The sequence below is a fragment of the Suricata suricatta genome, chromosome 8 (genome assembly GCF_006229205.1).
Source record: "Suricata suricatta isolate VVHF042 chromosome 8, meerkat_22Aug2017_6uvM2_HiC, whole genome shotgun sequence".
Lineage (NCBI taxonomy): Eukaryota > Metazoa > Chordata > Mammalia > Carnivora > Herpestidae > Suricata > Suricata suricatta.
The window spans coordinates 134,503,452-134,509,921 of record NC_043707.1 but is presented as its reverse complement, the minus strand read 5'-3'; positions in this window follow the sequence as shown (position 1 = coordinate 134,509,921).

Sequence of the window (6,470 nt, the reverse complement as noted above, 5' to 3'; positions counted from 1 at the left end):
GGCAGCGGCTTCCTTCCTCACAGTGGGGCTCCGTTCACTTCCTTGCAGCCTGGTTTGCTTTCTCCTCTCCGTTTTCTTTTTAAAGAAGACCGTAAGACAGGAAACACCAGAGTTAGAGTGAGCGCAGTGGTTCACTCGGGGAAGGACGAGGTGGTCGGGCCGAGTGTGCGGGGACGCAGGTGTCTCCTCGGGTCGGGCACTGGGTCCGTGGACGCCCAGCCGGCACAGTCTTCGTGCCTTCTGTGTGTCCCTTCAGCCTGGACGCGGCAGGAGACTGCACTTCGACGACCGCGGGCTCAGGGTGCCCTGCCTCATTCCCTCCCCTGTTGCCCCCCCTTTCTGTTTGTCCCTGAGCCGGCGCTGGGGTTGGGTGGGGTTTTTAGCTGCCTGCCTTTTCTTTGAATCAGACCTTTATACTTTATCTTCTTTACTCAAGAAAAAAATCCTGCTGGCAAATATTTACTGATAGTTACATGGCCTGGGGCCAACGGCATAGTTTTATTCCGGAGCTTAACTCCAGGAAGAATGCTGTGGAATGCTTCAGAACGTTCTGAGAGTATCCTAGAATAGAGCCAAGGGCCTCCCTGTTTTGACAGCTGGTGTCCATAGTCTCACCTCTTTCAGAAAAGTGCAGGGGCGGGAAGAGCTGACATGGAGGCGCCGTTTTCGTTAAACGTTCAACTTGAGACTCTCAGCCTGAGTGAGCACCAGCTCGACCTGGCCCCGCCCCTCCCTGCCCGCTCCTCTAGTGGAAGAGGCGCAGGCGCAGAGTCACTGCCCAGGAGGGTTCTGGGAGGGATGTGAGTCACTCCGTGCAGCTTTCCTCGCAGGTGGACTCTGGCCACTTGTGCTTCTGGAACGGGGAGCGAGTGCCTTCAAAGAGAGACGCTGGCGAGGCGTGGGAGGTTACGCGCCTTTGGAACACTGATGATGACGTCCCTTGGAACGGAGGCCCCTGCTCACCTTCTGGAAGCCGAAGCCTTCCACGGCCGGCTGCGGAACTCTAGGCAGATTATTCAGTCTCTGCCCTCAGTTTTCTCATCTGTAACACAGGATGATCGCACCCATCTCCTTAAGGCTGTTTTGAGCATTTGCAGAGTAAGAACAGACCAGTGCCTGGCACATAATAAGCACCCATATGTGGCCTTAGTACCACTTCCGGGTGTGCCCGTCCCCGAGGCAGAGGGCTTTCCGGATTTCTCAGCACCCAGCCGAGAGTTCACTCTGCAAACCAGCCCTCAGGTTCCTGGCGGGGCTCTGCTGCAGCGGGGGGCGTGTGGTTACCACAAACATCTCCCAGGAGGCTGGTGGAGCTTCTCAAACTGTATGAGCCCCCACCCCTGGGGGTGGGTCCTGAAAGAAATGGCAGATTCTGACTCAGCAGGACGGGGGTGGGGGGGTACAGCGAGGGGCGGCCCCGTGCTCTGCATTTCTTTTATTGTTTAGTTTTTTTTTTTTTAAGTACTTATTTATTTTTGAGAGAGAGAGCAAGCACAAGCAGAGCTGGAGCAGAGCGAGAACACTGTCGGCACCGAGCCCGATGTGGGGCCCGAACTGAACCGAGAGATCATCACCTGAGCTGAAATCAGGAGTCGGACGCTTAACCGACTGAGCCGCCCAGGCGCCCCTCCGCGGTGTGCATTTCTCGCGAGCTCCCAGGTGAGGCGGCCTGGGCCGCTGACCCCGGAGAAGAGCTGGAGCGCGGCTTGGGGGGTGTCAGTCCCGTCAGGACACCGGAGTGCACACTCGCCCCCGCTCTACCTACTGGCGCTGTCCCCGCAGGGAAGTCCTTTAAACCTGCGACTTTCCATCTCTTCATCCGTGAAGCGAGGTTAAAAACTACTTCCCGAGGCGCCTAGGTGACTCCGTTGAGCGTCCGACTCCTGATACCGGCTCAGTCATGATCGCAGGTCGGGGGATCAAGCCCTGGGTCAGGCTCAGTCATGATCGCAGGTCGTGGGGTCGAGCCCTGGGTCAGGCTCAGTCATGATCGCAGGTCGTGGGGTCGAGCCCTGGGTCGTGCTCCACACTCAGCTGCTGGAGATTCTCTCTCTCCCTTGTCCCCTCTCCCGCACTTGCCCTCTCTCTAAAACAGACAAAAAACAAGACTGCTTCCCTAGGAGAGTGGTATGAGAAGTGGGATCACACAGAGTCCTTGGCACGGTGCTGGCACGCAGGGCAGAACAAAAGGCAGTTTTCACCGAGAAGGAATACAACAGTCCTTGGCCCAGGGCCTGGGCAGGGGCTGTTTTTACTCTATACGCTTTAAATCCCAGCCCTGCCACGAACTCACTGTTGCTCCACGTGTCTGAGCCTCTGTAGGCACGTAGTTTTCCGTCTGCACAAAACAGGTAATGACAGTACCTACCTCACAGAGCTCTCCTGAGGAGGAAATTAGTGTCCGAGTGGCGCCCCGGGGGCTCAGTCGGTTAAGCTTTGGACTTCGGCTCAGGTCATGATCTCACTGTCCGTGAGTTCGAGCCCCGAGTCAGGCTCTGTGCAGACGGCTCAGAGCCTAGAGCCTGCTTCAGAGTCTGTGTCTTCCTCTCTCTCTGCCCACATGCTCAGTCTCTTTCTCAAAAACAAACAAACATTAAAAGAAAATTAAAAAGAAATCAGTACCCAGCACACAGTGAACACTATTTTAGGGTTCACTATTGATTACCAGCTCCCGTGGAAGGTGAGGTAGCCTTCACCCAGCCATGAAGGTGATGGCGCTGGTCTCACAGGGGTCTGTCCCCGGCCAAGTCGGTGCTGTCCAGCCTGACCGCGCGGGGACAGTGTGGCTGCTATTCCCGCAAACGGCCTCCCTGGGCAGAAACTGTAGGCCTATCAATGACTTCAGCTGCAATTTCTGCTTTATCTGGGACACCCGGAGATCCAACGAGGAGGGGACAGGACTCCTCAGCAAGGGGACTTCAGGTAGGGGGTTGACAAGGGTCACACATTCTTTGAGGCAGATGTGGGAGCCTGTCCTTTAGGAGGCGCAGCGAAGTCTCCAGGGTGTAGGAAGATGTGTGAACCGTGTTTAGTGTAGACGGTCTGGGAGTCCTGCCTCTTGTCCCGGTTACCACTGAGCGGTGTGTGCCAGGCAACCTTGAACTCGGTGGCTGTGAGACAGCCTTCGGCATCCCAGGTCTGCGGGCTGGGTAGGAGCTGGAGGGGCACGGGCGGAATAGCTTCTCTCTCCTCCACAATCTCTGGACCTCAGCATGAAGACTGGACAGTCAGAGGCCCCGCTGGGAGCACCAGGAGGGGTCTGTCCCCTTCATTCCTCCAGTGGTCGGTGCCGGCTGCTGGCTGCGACCTGAGCCAGGGCTGAAAAAGGTACTTGTGGCCTCGGGCTCCTCACGCCATGGCAGCCTCAGGCCGGGCCCGCTTATTACGTGGGGGCTCGGGGCTCCAAAGGTGAGGAGTGTTGGAGCCTGGTAAGGCCTGGCCACGGATGCCACACGGCCCTGTTTCAGCCACATTTTACCGGCTACAAGCAAGTCACAAACCCCCCAAATTCAGTGGGTGGAGGACTAAACTTTTTTTTTTGTTTGTTTTGTGTTTTTGTTTATTTTTTTACATTTTTATTTATTTTTGAGAGAGACAGACAGAGCGTGAACAGGGGAGGGGCAGAGAAAGTGGCACAGGATCTGAAGCAGCCTCCAGGCTCTGAGCTGTCAGCACAGAGCCTGATGCGGGGCTTGAACCCACAAACCGTGAGATCATGACCTGAGCTGAAGTCGGACGCTCAACCGAGCCATCCAGGCGCCCCATTGTGGTATTAAAAAAAAAAGTATTTATTTTGAAAGAGAAAAAGAGTGTGCACATGAGCAGAGGAGGAGCAGAGAGGGAGACACAGAATCCGAAGCAGGCTCTGGGCTCTGCTATGTCAGCACAGAGCCCGACACGGGGCTCGAACTCACGGACTGAGATAATGACCCAAGATGGCAACCGACTGAGCCACCCAGGCGGCCCGAAGATTGATTTCTGAATCAGCGTTTTACAGCGCAATTATCGGGGGAGTCGATGACGACTGTTACTGGGCTGAGCACTCGTACCCCATCGGGGCAGCTGAAAGGGATCCAGCAAGCCGCGAAGGCCGCGAGAGGCCAGGCTCGCGCATCAGGTCTGGACTCCACCACTTCCTAGCAGATTAACCTCGGGCAAAGTTCCCTCACACGTACGGTGGGGGCACAGCACCGACCTCTGAGGGCAGCTGAGATCTAAAAGCCCAGGGTGCCTGGAACCCAGAGGCTGCTACCCCCAGGGAAAGGGGAGGGTCACCAGCAATGAGACCCGGGTTTCACAACGTGGCACAATGCTGACATCTAGTGGCCAGTTGATGAGGCTGGTTCTTTCCTGGGCAAAATTGTTCCAAAGGAACATAGCCATTTTCTGTGATGCCATACCTCTCCTCCAGGCCTTCCTCTTCAGACTCTAAAGTGCCCAGGTATTCTAGAAGCTGCTAGAATAATGTACTTTTGCCCTTGGAAGCAACTGTTTTAAAATGAGATACCCTGCAAGGTACCAAGCTCAGAAACTGGCCAGGAGAAAACTTACTATTTCTTGTGCACTTAGGTGAGGCAATTTAGGCCTTGAGACCACTTTCTGAAGTTAGTCCCAGGCTTCTCACTTTATAAAAGCAGGGCCTGGGGGCCCAGAGAGGTTCTGTGACTCGCCCAGGGTCCCAAAGCCTGTGAAAGGGCCTGGGCTCCGCACCCAAGGGCTGGGGCTGGGGCTGGAGCTCCCCGCCGGCTCCCAGCCCATCCACACACCCGCCCTCTTCTTTCCTGCTGGGGCCCAGAGAGCTGCAGCAGCAGAGAGCAGGGTGGCTACCGACGGACAGCACTCAGCCTGCTGAGGCACAGGCCACAGATCAGGGACATCCCGGGAGAGGCCTGCCCTGCATGACACTGGGGACCATCCCAGGGGACAGGAGACTGGGCTTTTCTCAGGGAGCAATGGGGAGAAGAGGTCAGGGGCACCTGTCATCTCAGAAATTGACCAGGGGCGGCTGGGTGGCTCAGGCGGTTAAAGGTCCAACTTTGGCTCTGGTCACGATCTTGTGGTTTGTGAGTTCGAGCCCCACGTCGGGCTCTGTGCTGACCGCTCAAAGCCTGGAGCCTGCTTCCGATTCTGTGTCTCGCTCTCTCCCCTTCCCCTTCTCGTGCTCTTCTCTTTTTCTCTCTCTCAAAAATAAACATTAAAAAATTTTTCTTCAAATTGATCAGAAGTCTGATTCCTCCAAAAAGTTCTCTGTGTCTCAGCCCTTTGCACGGTTGTGGGGTGTCCTCTGTGGAAGAGGAAGACCAAGCCTGGCTTACATGTTTACCTTTAATAGTAAAGGACACACACACTTGTTAAAAAATGCAGAATTCAGGAATATCTGAAGTGAAAAACGTGAGTGCCCTTCTCTGCCTTCTCTTTAACTGTATTGGTCATGTATCCTTCCAGCTTTTTCTATTCCTCCGAAATACCCCACATCTCCATAGAGATGCGTGTGCTCTTTTTTAAAAACAAAAATAAGCTGATCCTGCACATGCTGGTCTGGGAGTTTTCTCTCCCTGTGATGTCACAGAGGACATCATTTTATACACTGGCGATTAAAATGTTAGAGCTTAGTTGTTTCCAAGAGCCCTTCGTGGGTTATTCTGAAGACGAGAATCTTCAGGTTAAGCCACTCATCTCCCTGGATGACTTGGTAAATCGAGTCTCCGCCCCCTGTGCCCCTGCCAGTGGGGGTTCAGCAGAGATGTGGAAAAACTGCCTCCACAATTTCTCCCTTTCTCCTCCACCCCAGACCTCTTCCACGGAGGCAGTACGAGGGGAGGCTGCCCCTGTGTTCTTCCAGTTGGGCACAGGTAAGCATAAGCGCTGAGTCCTTCTTTTCTTCCATTGTTTATATCTGTCAAGGAAGCCAGATGATTTTCAGGTGCACCGAGAAGGTGTTAGTAGCCCCTCAGGAGCTCTCGCCGGGAAGTTTTCCACACTCACCTCCATAGATAATAACAAATAAACACAACTAGGGGCCTATAGGTGGCTTAGTCCCTTATGCATCTGACTCTTGATTGCGGCTCAGGTCATGATCTCAAGGTCCCTGAGTTCAAGCCCCGCACTGGGCTCCGTCCTGACAGTGCAGAGCCTCCTTGGGATTCTCTTTCTCTTTGCCCTCCCTCTGCTCCAAGCCCCTGCTCGCTCTCTAATGAATAAATAAGCAAATAAATAATTTTTAAAGATTGGGGGCCCTGGGGCACCTGGCTGGCTCAGTCGCGGAGCATGCAACCCTTGATCTCTGCCTAATTGTGAGTTAGAGCCCCATGGTGGGCATAGATATTACTTAAGGGGGGGAAAAACCATTTTTTTTTTAAATTGGGGGCACTTGCCCTGCTGCTGAGTGCCTCAGCCTCTACTGTGTCACCTATTCTCTGAGATGCTGAATGGACAGTAATCCAGCATTTGCCTGCGTCTGACTCGGTGAC